We start from the raw sequence: 19,217 nt of genomic DNA on the forward strand, positions 1-19,217 counted from the left end.
AAAACTTTGATATTTACTTGATAATTCTATTATGAGATCTAGTCTCATAAATAAAACTTAATCATTTCAGAATATGAATATTATCGTTATGAAAAATGATTTAAGTAAAAACCATTTCATGAAACATTGTATAAGAAATTTGAATCATAAGACCATAGGCCAAACATTTGGGGAAAAAGATTTGTCTTTTGAACCTATGAATATTAGCAATGGCTCGATATTAATGATCAAATTATCTTCTCTATGTTTTCTTACTTTATTTTAGTCACGACACATTCTTGCAAATGTCAATACTTAATCTAAAATATTAGAAGTAATATTCCGATGGTATTAAGGATTGATATATTTGATTGAAGACTAAACATTTGAGAGAACAAGTTGTCTTTTGATCCTATGGATAGTACATCGGCTCGTAATCCATTTTCAATTTATTTTCTCTATATTTCAGTCTTTTACTTTCCTTAAGATATATTGGGAATTTATGATTTATTGGCCCTTCTCTTGTTTTGGAAACGAATACACAATCAGAACATGTCTCAAAATAAGCCTTCCTATTCTCCTTCGCGTTTGGGGTCGGATTAGGTATGCCAACACTAATCTCATTTTTAACCATCGGCAACTGGCTTTCTTCTTCTTGACATTTCTATTCATGATATTAAATATATGGGAGTAGTCGAAGTTGGAGTTTCTACGATTGGTCATGTTGGTTCCTAAAGGAAACCTTAACATGCCATATAACTCCTCCATGGGCAAGTCAAAATTATTTGTATCAAAATCAGAGTGAACTGATCATATGTACCTGTCATCTAGTTTACTAACCCTAGCCAACTCCTAACTCAATGAAATTTCATTTTACTTCAAAATGTCAGTATACAATGTACACTTGATAAGTACTCTTTCTAATACATTAGAATGCAATGGTTGGAGAAACATGAAGAGAGATTTATCAAATGCACGATCTTTCTTTTCGTTTATGAGAACTATTCTCAAACTACGAATTTGGACAAGATTTATCATCCTAATAGCTTATCATTTCAGAGGTTTTATTGTAGTAGATTCTAGTGGATACGATTATAGGAATCATTCAATATAAATTTCCATTATAGTTTGTTTTATTAATCTTTAAAAAATAATTACCCTAAATAAAATTATTTAACAAGGCTAGGATCCATATTTGGTTGTATGATATTTAAAGGGTTGTTGTAAACACAACACAAATTTATTTAGGTAGGCACTACTAATTGCCAATTAAAATCATTATGAAATTCCCAAATTTTTGAGATTCATTCACTACCAACGGCATGCTAATCTTGGATTATGCTCATCTTAAATCATATGATGGGGTCACCACGGATCATAGAATAGATGGTGAATTAACCATGCAAAAATTTGTGGTGCTCAGGTCAAGTGACAGTTCAGATTCGCAAGTTCCAACTCATTCTCAACTACTCTCTTATATTGATGTCCCAGTTAACCACACGAGTTGCATCAATAGATCATAAAGAAAATGTGCATATTTGATGGGTACATAATATTTTGTTTATTAATAAGCAATAGTTTTTTTTATAATTTTAAAGACGGGGTGAGGGTAATAAGCAAGAGCCTTTAAAAACCGACCTCATTAAGGCTCAACAATTCCTCCTTAAACCACTCTTATAGCATTAGAGTTGGTGAGCCTAGTTTTGGTTTGACTGATAACTATTTAATTAAAAATTTAAGAACACAACTTGTAATGATCTCATACATATATATATATATATATATATATATATATATATTTTAAATTTAGTTTCATATTATTAATTCTAATTATCATGCGAGGACCCATGCTAATAAGTAATATTAATATTCAAATTTATAAATTACAAACTATAAACAATATTTAAAACAATTAAAAGTTTAAATTTTAAATACTATTTAAATAACATTTTGTATCTTTGCCAATTTCGTTTTATGGGTTTGTGCTTATGTAAACTCTAGCTTATGGCACAAGGAAAAACAAAAACAATAATTTCGCACCTAAAAACGTAAAATTAAAAAACCATAATCTAAACAAACAATATTCAAAATTATTTGAATAATAGTGCAAGTAATCATGAACCTAACTCTGATGTCACTGATGAGTTTTCTAGCGATCAATACACACTACTTAAGCAGCGGAAACAACAAAATAACCTTATGTGTACATACACCCTAAAAGGTCTAGGTTTCAATCTATTAGTGCAACTACTAAGAAAGATATAATAATATACCTCTTTTATAGCTATAGACTTTCTGGCTTGCGATCTTGTCCTTACCACCTTACTTGGATAAGAGGACTTATAATCGGAATCTCTTTATTGGAATCACATCCAAGACTCTAAAGAGTAGAACCTAAAATTACTAGGATAATGATTGATCTCAACAAACCTAAAAGGATTTGGAAATCGTCCCATAGAAGGAAAGAAGTGAATTTAGCGAAAAAAACAACCCAATGAGCAAGGAGAATGAGAATCCCTAACACCCTATTTAAATCTTTAGATCCTTATCCAAAGTTCATCTCCCATGCCATGTGGGATAGAGTGAATTTCAAATTTCATCTCTCATCTAATTGGGATGGAGTGAATTTCAAATTTTCTTTTATCATTAAGGGTTCTGGAACATTCCAATTAGTCAATCTTTAACTAATTAATTTTCAACCCATTTTATTAATTAAAACATTTTAATTGATTTGAAAATAACTTCCGATTGATTTATTAAACTATAAAAACAATAAAAACTTATTTTTTTGTTTATTTATTTTTCTCAAATAGGTCATGGAGGCAACCAAAAAAATCTTGTTATTATTAGAAATATTATCAATAGTTAATCACCTTCTATATTATTTCCAACAAAAACATCATCCAAGTTTGGTATGTTAAAAAAACATCATCCAAGTAATGTCTTTGTACAAAAAAACACAAACGAACTACACACATTGTTAAAATGTCACCTTACGGTAACCGATATTTGTAGGTGATGGCACGATAAAAAATAACTAAGAGAAAAAAACAAGGGAAAATGATTAAGGATGGTAACTATTTTTGAAAATCGTTTAAAAATATCATCCACGTTTTGTTTGTTCAAAAAACATTATCCATGTAACATTTTTGTACAAAAGACGCCAACAAAGTATATGTTTTGTTCAAATGTTAACAAATGGTAACCGACTCCCTGTTTATTGACGACATTTCATAATATTTGGTGGCATGACATTAACTGAAATATATATATATATATATATATATATATATATATATATATATATATATATATATATATATATATATATATATATATATATTCCACTTTTATACATCGATTTAGGACTTCTTCATGAACGAACAACCTCTTTTCCTATGATAATTTCTTCTTTCACTAAATCGATGATCTCAAACTCAAGCTCGTACATTTCAAAGACAAAGAAGAAGAAGTCATTCGTTTATGTAATGTCTTTGTATAGAAGAAGAAGAAGTTAATAATTGATATATATTCATCCTTTATACATCAACTACACACCATCCATGTAATGTCTTTATACAAAAGAAGAAATCATTCATTCATTCAATTAAAGTGATGTCACCAAATATTATACCATTTCACCAATAAAAGGGTACTTGTTTACCGGTGGTTAACATTTAACCAATATATATAGTTCGTTGGTATTTTTTGTGCAAAAAAATTACTTGGATGATGTTTATGAACATACTAAATCTTTGATAATGCTTTTTGAACAATTTTGAAACATTTTTACCATCATGAGTCATTTCTCTTAATTATTTTTTATTGGTAATATTTTGCCCCTACAAATGTCGGTTACCATAATGTGATATTTAAATAGACTCTGCAATTTGTTGGTGTTTTTTTTGTACTAACACCTTACTTGGATAGTATTTTTTAAACAAAACAAACTTAAATAATGTTTTTTATACGATTTTCAAGCAAAATTACTATAGTTCAGCAAGAGCTTTTACTTGGGAAACTGTAGGTGTCCATACAACGTCAAAGTTTGTGGTTGTTTTTAGATAAAAGATAAAACAAAAAATTATTATAAGTATATAATAGACTTTTATATAATCATTTTACGAATAACACTACGTTATTGATTTTCGTTTTAGTTATATTTTTTAATCGTTTTAAACATCTTATATAGAAAAGAAATTCAACAGTTTAAGGAAACTTTTGACAGCCAAAAGTGCTTTTATAGAAACAACTTTTTGCATAGATTTCTAGGTTTCATCATTGATTTTGTGTTTTTACTAGGAAGGATTGTTCTCCACATCTCATTATTTCTTTTCATATAAAGCAATATAATAATATAACTCAATTTACTTTTAATTTCGTTTTAGATAGCGTATTTTTTTCTACGTTATTTACAACAATTCTAGGTGTTTTTTTTTTTTTTTAAAATACAACATATTCTTAAACTACTCCTAAATCCACCTATGTTTAAGACAAGACTTGAACACTTAATCTCAATGAAGGAGGGCAACACATGATAACGCTGGGCTAGAAGCCCTCTGGTAATTATAGGTGGTTTGATCTTTAAATATAACCTAATATAATAAATAAACCATAAAAAGCATTATGGATAAATGATATTCAGAGGGATGTTGAATAACAAAATAAAAAGATCATTAAAACGAGATTTTTTTTTCTTTTTAGATTATGTTGATATTATACGTAAAGAATACATTGCCACAATAATAGTTTACCAAAAGATAAATCATTATTATTGTTAGCATAATAAATCTATTAGATCCGTTTTTGGTTTGGGGCTTTATAGGTAGACCTTTAGCCAGATTTTAACCTAATTAGGCCATAGCGTGCACCCAATACCACATACCGTGGTAGAGTGCGGTATACCGGAAACACTGCGCCACAAATGTGGTTGCCTTGCCGCATGATACACTTTTGCCGCACCCAATTCTCTTTTTTTGCCCGTTGAAATGTTGTTGTCGGCTGTTTATCAATTTTCCTATAAAATTAACACTCATTTCTCATTTCAAAATCACCAACAAACACAAAACTCTCTTTAGACTTACAAAATTTGTTATATTGTGTTGCGGGAACCGGGGTTTATCAGAGACGTCATGTGCACAACACTTGCATATTTGCAAGAAAATGAAGTCGAAAGTTCGTGCCCAAAAAAAAGAAATCATTCTTTACGAATAAATTGTGAAGCCGGCCACAACAAACTTGGGAACGGCTTCATTGCCGATGATGCAGTGTACGCGGAAAAATTCAGGTGTTGGTTCCAAATGAGTAATGTATTATTTTTACGTATTGTTGATGATATACGAAATCGATTTCCATATTTTCGACAGCAGATTTATGGAAGAGGTAAGCAAGGTTTCTCCACAATTCAAAAATGTACAACTGCAATTCGTCAACTAGCATTCGACATGAGACCGGACTCATGGGATGAGTATTTAAGGATGTCAAAGCGAACGACGCGGATTGTGTATACAAGTTTACTAAAGTTGTGATTATCCTCTATCGCAGTAACTGTGACATTCCTAATTTTAGAAAAGACCGTTTTATTTATATTTATATTAAAATAGAGTTTGTTTATAGATGCATAATTTGTCCCATAAAAAGTATTTTCGAGGAATAGTCTTTCATTGATTATTATAAACTTTGGGATGTTATAACTGATACAAGAAACATAAGCACAAATAATTATTATAGGCCTTATAATAACTAATTGCACTAATGGCCTATACTCCTTGAATCTCTCAGTGGATTATATCTTCGTACTAATACATGTGATACAAAGACACTGAGTGGGTCAGGCTTGGGAGCCTGGTGAGTAGATAGGGTTTCCAACCCACAATATTATTATTATATTGTTTTAAGTACTGTTGTAAAAATCCTGAATAGGTCCCGATTAGTCTCTGATTAAACCCTAGGCGCTACTTGACCGACTAAAGGGCGCATAACGATTAATCTCTGCATATATAATGAATGAAACAATATACAACGATAAAATTTAAACACTTTGAAGAAGTTCTTTCTTAATAGAAACTATTTGAGGTATAATTAGTGTTGTATTAATCATATTAACCTATTTTGTTATGATATTAGTGGTATTTACGAACTTTGACATGATATTAGTGATACTTAATTTTTTAAAATTCAACAAATTAGGAATTAACGGTCCCTGATTAATCTCCGTCTAGCCGATTAATCCCTTAACCCCATCGACTAGTTAACGTCGAGCGTTTTTACAACCTTGATTTTAAATAGATATAACACAACAAACAAACTAATTCTGATTACCCATTCTCGTTATTCTGACTCTTCGATCCTAAAATGATAATCTCAAGGGACCTATCCTAGAGGATCTTTGTAACAACGAGTAGACAACATTGCCTCGAGGATTCCTTAGCAATAGATGTTAGTAAAGCAACCATGATAGGGATAGAGTACTCGAATGAACCTACAATCCATGCTCCCGGATAGTATGATTCATTAATACCTACAAATTGCGAGTCTATTAATGTTCAACTGGACTGTGTAGAAGAGTTCGTGGTTGTCATCAATACTCTGCTTGATGACTGCTCTTAGTTGGGCATGGTCTCTCACCATTATCTCTGGTATGGTCTATCACCACTATTCTATCTCTGGCATGGTCTCTCACTACTATTTTCTCCGGTATGGTCTCTTATCAATATTTTATCTCTAGCATGGTCTCTCACCATTATGTTATCTCTTTTCTCTCTCTACCTTTTTTACCCCGATACAACATAAGTATTATATATATATATATATATATATATATATATATATATATATATATATATATATATATATTATTACGAGTAAAATCAGTATCTCATTTAGCATAGATATCGGGAACACAATTATTAACCACACAGGGCATCTAAAGAAAATTAAACACTTGGTATCTATTGGTAAGCTGAAAGTAATTATGCACTCACTAGTTAAAGTGGATGGCCGGAAAGTTGGACAGCGCTTCGCTTCAGCACTTAGCCTTTCCTTCGATGTGACCTAGATATGATTTATACCAAGTATTAGTCTAATATTCTTGGTGACTAATGATAGTCTAGATTCTTCACTAATCCCAATGTCTATATTAAGTATATCAAGTCATGAACAACAAAGTAGGATAATATCAGAGGTAGCATCCCTTTGGTATGTAGAGTATACTGTTTCGAAATCCCACTTTAAACACCTCATTAACTCCAGCCTTGACAACATCCCTATAAGTAGATCAATCAGTATAATGACTTTGAATTACTGATAAATCTTATTTATAAGCACCATACCCAACACATGAGTCGATTGTTAGTTAGGGATGCTTTATAGATCAGAAAATAGGTTCATAATAACATTTATGACTTATAAATATAAATTACACTAAGATAAAGTTGAGTGTAATTTAACTTACAGAGATTTCCTACAAAAAAAGTCTTGAAATTGCATTAACAGAACTCCGCCCTGCTAGTTACTAGATGGCGGGCTCTCATGGACCTTAAGGCTTCACTAGATACCTAAAACTAAGGGAAAATGAGGATAGAATCGAAGGAATTCGAGAGAAACAAGAGAGAGAGAGAGAGAGAGAGAGAGATTGAGGAAATTTGTGGAAATGTTCTGAATCTCGACTTCTATTTATACACGAAAAAAGAAGGTGCACGCCGCACACCCTCTCTCGGCGTGCCGCACAAGTTGTCGGGTGGCGTGGCCTTATCCTTACCTTGCATATGTCGCAATTGTTGGATTAATGTCTAAGTCCATAACTATATTTGGTATGTACTTGACCCGACCCGGCATGGTCCATTTGGGTTGCACTTCACCGGCACAATTTATATGGATAGTCTTTTGAGAATAGTATATTTATGATTTATATTAATATATTATAAGTTCTAATATATTAATATGGAATCATATTATTTAATTAGTATTGATCAAGAATTAATTTAGAATTAATTAAGTGATCAAAAAGAACTAATTAAATATGGACTCTTATGTATATGGAATGGGCCAAGTTCATTTAGGTTGGGCTAAGCTTTCATGGATGGTCCATGGAGATTTTAACCCATGGATCCTATGTAAATGAAAGGTCATGGGTATTAGGGTTTACATGGATGTAACCCTAATCCTCCATAATATATAAAGGGGTCCTTGGCTCATAAAATTGGAACAAGTGTGTGAAAATAAGAGTGGGCCGATTTTAGTGTGCATACATATTCTCTCAAGTTCTTCCAAGGTGTTTTGGTGATTTGTGATTCCATTTGAGGCTTCCACACTATTGGGGCTAAGCTCTTAAAGCTTGAAGACATCAAGCTACATCAAAAGGTATGTCATCTAACTAGAACTTTGTAGTATAGGTGCTTCATAATATGCTAGTTAGGATGAAACCTAGGAATAGTTAATATTTGCATGTATAATAGAGAAAACATAGATCCAAGGTTTATAGGGTTGCATGTACACCATAGGAGTGTTAGAATGCTCAAAACCCAACAGTGGTATCAGAGCCATGGGTTGTTTTCTGTTATATTGATGCAAACGTTTATTTTCAAGTTGGAAAAAAAAGGAAAAAAAAAAACATGACGTTTGTCAAATTTTAAGATAGTTACTTGTTTTGTGAAAAACGAATTGTCACACCCCCAAACCAAGGATGGCGGAAACGTCCGGGGGTGGAGGACATCATGTATAGTATCATAACAACAATTGTAATAGTAATTCAAGCAAACACAACCAACATATATATAATTGAAAAAGTTACATCATTATATGAATTACATGTTTACGAATCAATTACAATATGTTGACAAAATATGAAATAGTAGACGCCTTAGCGTCCCATCCTCAAAAGCACTTGATTACCTGTTTAATGATTTCCTGAGAATACAAGTTGTTTGAAAAAGTGTCAACACAAAGGTTGGTGAGTTCATAAGCTTTTGTTTGGTATTATTAAAAGCCTTTCGTTTGTAAAAGTAGTATTTGTATTAGAAAATCCAATATTTTCCTTAATGTGTAAATGTAGTCTTAAAACCCAAAGACCGAAATGTACAAGTAATTTGTCATATTTATAGTAAAACAATGCAAGTTTAAATCGACATAAACTCGTTAAATTTTAATGAAGTTCCCGTAAATTCCAATGTTTATTAATACTTTATGTGAGTTTATTATAACCATACTATGACCAAGGTTGCCTAAAACGACGTTCTTCAGGCGTCGGAAATGTTATGACATTTGTCACCCCAGACCTATCGGTCTAACTGTTGCATGCAGTTTAGGTGTGGGTTTGTCAAACCCAATATAGATCTATACACAAGTATCACGCTCTCCCTCAAGGAGACTCTGGTTACAATACAGGACTTAATGGTAATTTGAAGTAAATGTCTCACAAAGTCATTAACGGAATTACATGTTATGAAAACTTGGTACCGTATGGCCGTACCTTGCTTAATGAAAATATCCTTTGTATAAATGTACCCTTTTTAAATGTATGTGTTATGTAATGTATCATAAACTATACCTATTATAGTTTATCAACCAAGGGTAGTACGTAGTAATGTATGCAAACTATATTCAAAATAGTTTATTAAATGTTTGAATGTATTGATTGTACTTTGATTATAATCACTTGTTATTCTTTATATTTTATGTGTCCAAATCCATTTGTAAACTGATGTGTGTCTAAATATTAAGATAAAATGTCATATATTGCAATAACATATAATCACATAAAGATATACACCTTGCTCAACATGTTACAAGGTGAAATGAAATTAACAGCAACTTTTCGTTGAAAACAGTTTCTGTTACTGTTCTTAGAAAATTTATAAAAAAATCATCAAAGCTCTAAATCCAAATCCGCAAATTTTGAGAGTTTGGAATATGAGTCTAGTTTGTTCGTAAATTTTATCATGATTTTTAGTGATCTCTAACAGAGGTGAAAATATTCATAATCACATACTGGTCCGGGTTTGCCTCTGAAATGACAGGCAGTTTTGTAAAAATCACCATAAATTGTAGAAAAATCATATGGAGATGTGCAAGTAGCCATTTTAAAGCTAAGAGTTTGAACTACTTGCACCTGGAACAGTTTTGAAAACTAAAATATTTAAGTTGACCAAAACAGTCCGTGACTAAAGCCCATCTTTTCTGATGTAATCTGTTAGAAAAAGTTTAATTGTGTTCTTGATGATTTTACTTGTATTCCCCCCTTAAAACTTAAGAAAAACATGTAAATGTAGGGGTATGAACTCACCTTATGTGGTTTCAGTAGATGAAAGTGAGAGAGAGGAAGTGTTCAACCCAAGAACACTAAGAAGATGTCTTGATGATTCGAGAATCTAACACCGAATAAGATGGAACTTGTGTAAGATATCAATGATTTGAGTAGAATGGAGTTTAATAATTATGTGAATGATGAAGATACTTACTAATTGAAGAAAGAAATCCCTGGAGAAAGCCTTGAAGTTCTTGAAGTTGAGAGAAAAGATGAGAGAATTTTGGAGAGTGTTCTTGGTTGCTAAGTGTAGAATGAAAGAGTTTTATGGAGAATGAGGAGAGAGGATCAATCCTCCAGCTCTTAGAACGTGGGAAGAGCTGGAGATTGGGTGTAAAGGTCCACTAAGGAGACAAGGGGTAGTGGGAAAGAGTGGCTAATCATAGAGTGAGGTGGTGGTGGTTTGCTTTTGCCATAAATTAAGGAAAAACAAATATTCCCTCAATAATTAGTTCAACCACTAATTCTTTTAATATATTTTATAAAAACCCTGGAGATTTATATATTTTGGGGCCTTAGTTTATAAAATAAAGTTTTGGGTGAAAATCCCACGTTAAAATAATGAAAAACGGAGTTAAAACGAAGTCGTAGTCGAAAACCGGGAAAAAAGGCTGAATCTGCGAAGTTGCTCGGTCCTGGGCCGAGGTTCGGACCTGAGGCTTCGGACCTGAGGCTTCGGTGCGAGGCTTCGGTCCTGAGCACTTCGGATGCGAGGCTTCGGTCCGAGGCTTCGGTCCTGAGCACTTCGGATGCGAGGCTTCGGTCCTGAAGCTTCGGTTTTGGGTCCTTAAAGCTATTTTACCCGTTTTTACCCCGTTTCAAGTGGTTTTTGACCCGGTTAAGGGTCATGATGACCCGAATGATTACAAAAAGTTAAAGGAACTTTTGAGAGAGATTTGGGAGAGATTTCTAATAGAGAGAGATTGAGTGAAAGAGATTGAGAGAGAGTTCTTTTGAGACCTTTTTGAGTGTTTGGCTTTGAAACGCAAGGTCCGTAAACCCCGTTAAGCCATGATTTAGTGTCCTACACAATCCCGATGATTGTGCAATAGTGTTTTATCGCTTTGGTTCGTTGTTTAGCACTGTTAAGGCTAAGGAAAATCAAACACATGAACTTTCCAAATGATGATTTCTCATTAAAATAGCGAATTGTATAGTGATTACATAATGTAAACCCTAACATACAAGGGTTATTGGAGTTGACTGGTTTGACTTGTTGACTTTGTTTGACTTTGAATTGACCGAAATTTGACGGTTGTCACATCATCCCCCCGTTAGAAGGAATTTCGTCCCGAAATTTTCATTTTGACTGGGATTTCAAGAGTTTGGGAAGAGATGTGGATACTTTTGTTTCATCTGATCCTCGCGTTCCCAGGTGAATTCGGGTCCTCGTTTAGCGTTCCAACGGACCTTCACGATGGGAATACGACTTTGTTTCGTTCGTTTGATTTCCCGATCCATGATTTCGACTGGTTCCTCCACGAAGTGGAGATTTTCGTTAACTTCGATTTCGTCGAGTGGTATTACGAGTGTCTCATCAGACAAACACTTCTTTAGGTTCGACACGTGAAATGTGGGATGTACTTTGTCGAGTTCCTGAGGTAATCGAAGTTTGTATGCTACTGGCCCAATCCTAGCAAGGATTTCGAATGGCCCGATGTACCTTGGATTTAGTTTCCCGCGTTTGCCGAATCGTATCATTCCTTTCCAAGGGGAAACTTTTAGTAGTACTCTATCACCCACCTGGAATTCCAAGGGTTTGCGTCGTTTGTCTGCGTAACTCTTTTGCCGATCGCGAGACGCTTTCAGTCTTTCTCGAATTTGAACGATCTTTTCTGTGGTTTCCCTTATGATTTCAGGGCCAGTGAGGGTGCTATTAGAGACTTGCCCTCTAGCTAGCTGTGCATCCCCCACCTCAGCCCAACACAGGGGTGATCTGCATTTGCGACCGTAAAGAGCTTCGAATGGAGCGACTTTGATGCTAGTATGATAGCTGTTATTGTAGGAGAATTCGATAAGCGGTAGATGGGTATCCCATGCTTTACCGAAGTCTATCACACAAGCTCTTAACATGTCCTCCAACGTTTGAATGGTTCGTTCGCTCTGTCCGTCGGTTTGTGGGTGGTAGGCCGTACTCATGTCAAGCCTAGTTCCCAATGATTTTTGTAGAGACTGCCAAAACCGTGAGGTAAATCTACTATCTCTATCGGAGATAATGGATATCGGCACACCATGGAGTCGTACAATCTCTCTGATGTACGTTCTAGTCAGCTTCTCCATCTTGTCGGTTTCTTTTATTGGTAGGAAGTGTGCTGATTTGGTCAATCTGTCTACGATTACCCATATTGTGTCAAGCCCGCCCGATGTCTTAGGCAGCTTGGTTATGAAGTCCATGGTTATTCGTTCCCACTTCCACTCAGGTATATCCGGCTGTTGTAATAGCCCGGATGGTTTCTGGTATTCGATTTTGACCTTAGCGCAAGTCAGGCACTTGCTCACATAGGTAGCAATCTCAGCTTTCATGTTCGGCCACCAGTATAATTTCTTGAGGTCCAGATACATCTTATCCGACCCGGGATGGATGGAGTATCGAGTCTTGTGTGCTTCATTCATGACAACATCTCGGAGTCCACCGAACTTCGGTGTCCAAATCTGGTTCATGATATAACGTGCTCCATCATCCTTGACTTCTAAGTTTTTATCCATTCCCCTTAATGTCTCTCCTGCCACCTTTTCTGGTTTCAAAGCTTCCAGTTGAGCTTCCTTAATTTGTATGGTCAGGTGGGAATGGATTGTCATTGTTAAGGATTTTACTCGGCGGCCCGAGTACTCCTTCCTGCTTAGAGCATCGGCCACTACATTGGCCTTGCCCGGATGATAACGAATTTCGCACTCGTAGTCATTCAGCAACTCTACCCATCTCCTCTGTCGCATGTTGAGCTCTTTCTGATTGAGGATATGCTGAAGACTTTTGTGATCAGTGAAGATAGTGCATTTCGTGCCGTAGAGGTAGTGTCTCCAGATCTTCAAAGCGAATACCACTGCTCCTAATTCCAGGTCGTGCATAGTATAATTAACCTCGTGCGTCTTAAGCTGTCTTGATGCATACGCGATAACCTTCCCTCTCTGCATGAGCACACATCCGAGGCCTTGATTCGAAGCATCACAGTACACTACGAAGTCCTCGGTTCCCTCTGGGAGAGACAAGATCGGTGCGCTGCATAGGGCTTGTTTTAACGTTTGGAAAGCAGTTTCTTGTTTATTTTCCCACTTGAATATCACACCTTTCTGCGTCAAGGTGGTGAGTGGTTTCGCAATCTTGGAGAAGTTTTGTATAAATCTTCGGTAGTAGCCAGCAAGCCCAAGGAATTGTCGAATTTCGGTTGGCGTCTTGGGTGCTGACCAATTCTCGATTGCCTTGATCTTGGAGGGATCCACATGTATGCCTTTCTCACTTACCACATGTCCAAGGAAATCCACTTCTCTAATCCAGAATTCACACTTAGAGAACTTAGCATAAAGCTTCTCCGCTCTTAGTGTCTCTAGCACTTGGCGTAGATGTAGGCGATGCTCTTCTTCGCTTCGCGAGTAGATCAAGATATCGTCGATGAATACGATTACAAACTTGTCTAGATAGGGTCGACATACTCTATTCATTAGGTCCATGAATACCGCAGGTGCGTTTGTTAAACCGAAGGACATCACCACAAACTCGTAGTGCCCATAGCGAGTTCTGAATGCAGTTTTGGGAATATCTTCTTCTTGAACTCGTAGCTGATGGTAACCTGACCTTAGGTCGATCTTTGAGAAGAAATTTGCTCCTTGGAGTTGGTCGAAAAGGTCGTCGATTCGGGGTAGAGGATATCGGTTCTTGATGGTGAGTTTGTTTAGTTCCCGATAGTCGATGCACATGTGAAAGGATCCGTCCTTCTTCTTTACAAAAAGGACTGGTGCTCCCCAAGGTGAGAAGCTTGGTCTGATGAACCCTTTGCTCAAAAGCTCGTTCAACTGACTGGACAACTCTTGCATTTCTGATGGTGCGAGGCGGTATGGAGCTCTGGCTACGGGGGTAGCTCCGGGTATTAAGTCAATTCTGAAATCGACTTGTCGTGCGAGTGGTACACCAGGAAGATCTTCTGGGAACACATCCGGGAAGTTACACACTTCGGGGATGTCTTTGATGTCTTTCACGTCTTGTTTCTTGTCTACTACATGGGCTAAGAAGGCGTGGTACTCCTTCCGGAGATACTTTTGGGCTTTGATGCATGAGATGATTTGTAAATTCGCACTAGGTTTGTCACCATAGATGAGAAGGGTTTCGTCATTTGGTAGATTGAGGCGAACGGCCCTTTCGTAACATAGAATGTCGGCACGGTGAGGAACTAACCAATCCATCCCGATGATTACGTCGAAGCTTTTTATGGTGACTGGCATCAGGTCAATTTTAAATGTATGGTTGTCTAGAGTGAGAGTACACTCTGAGTATATATCGCTAGTGCGTTCTACTTTCCCATTTGCCATTTCTACTACATAAGTATCCTTTAGTGATTGGGGATTTTGTTCAAGTAATTGTTTATATTGGTGGCTCACAAAACTCCTCTCCGCTCCACTATCGAATAGTACACATGCATAAGAGTTATTGAGGAGAAACGTACCGGTAACCACCGTGGGATCCTCGACTGCTTCCCCATGTCCTATTGCCAGGACTCTTCCTACTCCACCAGCATTAGGGGCTTGTGCTTTGGGGCAGTTTCTTTTGAAGTGACCTGCGTCTCCACAGTTGTAGCAGGTTCGGGTTGCCCCCGTACTGGCGACTTGGTTGATTGGTCGAGCCGGCGCTTTACAGAAACGAGCAGTGTGCCCCTTCCTGTCGCAGTTGTTACAGTGCATCTCCCTACAAGCACCATTGTGGTGAAAGTTGCACTTGTTGCACTTAGGTAAGGTTCCCGCATATGGCTTCGGTGGTGCTGGAGTGGTAGCAGTAGTGGCAGCATTAGTGGCAGCATGGACAGCAACAATTTGTTGCTTATTAGCGGGGTCCTGTGCTGGTTGGCTCTTCTTTTCGTTCCAGAACTTCCTTTTGTTGTTTCCCCCTTTTGATTTATCAGTGGTGGTGGTTGTAGTATTATGACCGGCTCGGTGGTCAACAAGTTGTTGTGCCAGCTCCCTGGCACTGTCAAAAGTAGTTGGCCTTGAAACCAGGACACTACTTTGCACTTGGAGAGACAGTCCCCAAAGGTATCGCTCCACCTTTTTCTCCTCCGGAGTAACCATTGTTGGGCAGAGGAGAGCCAATTCATTGAATCGGGTGGTGTAGGTTTCAAGGTCGGAGCCCGTCATCCTGAGGTTCCAAAGTTCTTGTTCCAGCTTTTGAATCTCACCTCTTGGGCAGTACTCCTTCATCATCAACGTTTTTAGTTCTGCCCAGGTTATGGAGCTAGCCACATCGAGAGTAAGTGAATTAATCCGGCAGTTCCACCAAGTAAGGGCCCGGCCGGTGAAAGTGAAGGCTGCGAACTTAACTTTGCTCGCTTCGGGGCAAGAGCACACCTGAAAGACTAGTTCGGTCTTTTCAAACCATTGCATCAAAGTGATGACTCCCCTACTCCCATTGAAGTTGTCGGGTTTGCCATTGGTGAAGTCTTTGTATGAACACTCTCTTGCACGCCACGTACTGTCTCCGTGGTTAGAGTTTGTAGCCCCCGATCCAGAACCACCAGCTCCGTTTGTCCTTATCTGCGACATTGCGGCCGCTATGGCTGCTGTTACTGCAGCCTGGAACATCGCAGGATCAAACTGTGGAGGCAGCGGCGGAGGAGGTGTTGCTGTGTTGCTGGAAGGTCTTGGTCTTCTCCTTGGCGGCATGGTTCTGTCATAAGTCGTAAACCAATGTACTTTTAGTAAAAGTGTATTTATAGGAAGAGAAATCTTTTATACATAAAGTATATTATTACGTTGTTTTCCGGTATGTTTACGATACATACGATTTTATACTTTTAATTGACCCAATACATTGGGTTATGAGGTAAAATGAAAGTATAAAATATTTTATTTGAGTTTCCTTGTTTCCAAGTATATGACTGTTTGTAGAAGTTTCACATATACTAATTTAGTCGGGACATAATTAATATATTATATTTTAAAATGATCTTTATCGGTTACTTAATTAGTTGCAAAGTGCATACCAGTCATATGTGATTAAGATATAATAGTCCTTCGAATAGATGACCCTAACTCCAAGACCACAACCAAACAAGGACAGGAAGTGAAACAAAGATACATAAATTCTAAGTCTATAGCATCTTAGTTACATATGACCTTAGCGCATCCACTTAGCAGCTATTGATCTATAAATAAAGACCTATTTAATTCTCAGATAATTTATTATAGTAACACAAAATACTCCTATAGTATTTGTAAATGTTTAGTTTTGAGTTCTTCAAGTATCCTTTGTAGTCTGTTATTAGGTTTGTTAGATTTGTTGTCCATCCTGACCATCCCCCGGTATATGCAAGTCAATTCCCGGACAGATATAGTTGATCAGGCTATATCCTTCCTAGATTTAATCCACATATACTAAGGCATACTCAAAATGTTCAACTCTTCTTCTTTTGCTTTATGTTTTCGCTAGTTATGATACCATGCGAGCATGTAATGTATGTATGTATACTTTAATCAAGAAAATCATTTATTTTCTAAGAGTATATTTATTTGAAAAATGCACAAATCAGAGACTATTAGTCCCAATTGTGTTTATAGTTTGTATATCTTATGTGGTTTGATAAACTTAATTCACTATAAACTGTGCTCTGATACCAATCTGTCACACCCCCAAACCAAGGATGGCGGAAACGTCCGGGGGTGGAGGACTTCATGTATAGTATCATAACAACAATTGTAATAGTAATTCAAGCAAACACAACCAACATATATATAATTGAAAAAGTTACATCATTGTATGAATTACATGTTTACGAATCAATTACAATATGTTGACAAAATATGAAATAGTAGACGCCTTAGCGTCCCATCCTCAAAAGCACTTGATTACCTGTTTAATGATTTCCTGAGAATACAAGTTGTTTGAAAAAGTGTCAACACAAAGGTTGGTGAGTTCATAAGCTTTTGTTTGGTATTATTAAAAGCCTTTCGTTTGTAAAAGTAGTATTTGTATTAGAAAATCCAATATTTTCCTTAATGTGTAAATGTAGTCTTAAAACCCAAAGACCGAAATGTACAAGTAATTTGTCATATTTATAGTAAAACAATGCAAGTTTAAATCGACATAAACTCGTTAAATTTTAATGAAGTTCCCGTAAATTCCAATGTTTATTAATACTTTATGTGAGTTTATTATAACCATACTATGACCAAGGTTGCCTAAAACGACGTTCTTCAGGCGTCGGAAATGTTATGACATTTGTCACCCCAGACCTATCGGTCTAACTGTTGCATGCAGTTTAGGTGTGGGTTTGTCAAACCCAATATAGATCTATACACAAGTATCACGCTCTCCCTCAAGGAGACTCTGGTTACAATACAGGGCTTAATGGTAATTTGAAGTAAATGTCTCACAAAGTCATTAACGGAATTACGTGTTATGAAAACTTGGTACCGTATGGCCGTACCTTGCTTAATGAAAATATCCTTTGTATAAATGTACCCTTTTTAAATGTATGTGTTATGTAATGTATCATAAACTATACCTATTATAGTTTATCAACCACGGGTAGTACGTAGTAATGTATGCAAACTATATTCAAAATAGTTTATTAAATGTTTGAATGTATCGATTGTACTTTGATTATAATCACTTGTTATTCTTTATATTTTATGTGTCCAAATCCATTTGTAAACTGATGTGTGTCTAAATATTAAGATAAAATGTCATATATTGCAATAACATATAATCACATAAAGATATACACCTTGCTCAACATGTTACAAGGTGAAATGAAATTAACAGCAACTTTTCGTTGAAAACAGTTTCTGTTACTGTTCTTAGAAAATTTATAAAAAAATCATCAAAGCTCTAAATCCAAATCCGCAAATTTTGAGAGTTTGGAATATGAGTCTAGTTTGTTCGTAAATTTTATCATGATTTTTAGTGATCTCTAACAGAGGTGAAAATGTTTATAATCACAGACTGGTCCGGGTTTGCCTCTGAAATGACAGGCAGTTTTGTAAAAATCACCATAAATTGTAGAAAAATCATATGGAGATGTGCATGTAGCCATTTTAAAGCTAAGAGTTTGAACTACTTGCACCTGGAACAGTTTTGAAAACTAAAATATTTAAGTTGACCAAAACAGTCCGTGACTAAAGCCCATCTTTTCTGATGTAATCTGTTAGAAAAAGTTTAATTGTGTTCTTGATGATTTTACTTGTATTCCCCCCTTAAAACTTAAGAAAAACATGTAAATGTAGGGGTATGAACTCACCTTATGTGGTTTCAGTAGATGAAAGTGAGAGAGAGGAAGTGTTCAACCCAAGAACACTAAGAAGATGTCTTGATGATTCGAGAATCTAACACCGAATAAGATGGAACTTGTGTAAGATATCAATGATTTGAGTAGAATGGAGTTTAATAATTATGTGAATGATGAAGATACTTACTAATTGAAGAAATAAATCCCTGGAGAAAGCCTTGAAGTTCTTGAAGTTGAGAGAAAAGATAAGAGAATTTTGGAGAGTGTTCTTGGTTGCTAAGTGTAGAATGAAAGAGTTTTATGGAGAATGAGGAGAGAGGATCAATCCTCCAGCTCTTAGAACGTGGGAAGAACTGGAGATTGGGTGTAAAGGTCCACTAAGGAGACAAGGGGTAGTGGGAAAGAGTGGCTAATCATAGAGTGAGGTGGTGGTGGTTTGCTTTTGCCATAAATTAAGGAAAAACAAATATTCCCTCAATAATTAGTTCAACCACTAATTCTTTTAA

The sequence above is a fragment of the Lactuca virosa genome, chromosome 2 (assembly GCF_052849685.1).
Source record: "Lactuca virosa cultivar CGN04683 chromosome 2, Lactuca_virosa_CGN04683_v6, whole genome shotgun sequence".
Taxonomy (NCBI): domain Eukaryota; kingdom Viridiplantae; phylum Streptophyta; class Magnoliopsida; order Asterales; family Asteraceae; genus Lactuca; species Lactuca virosa.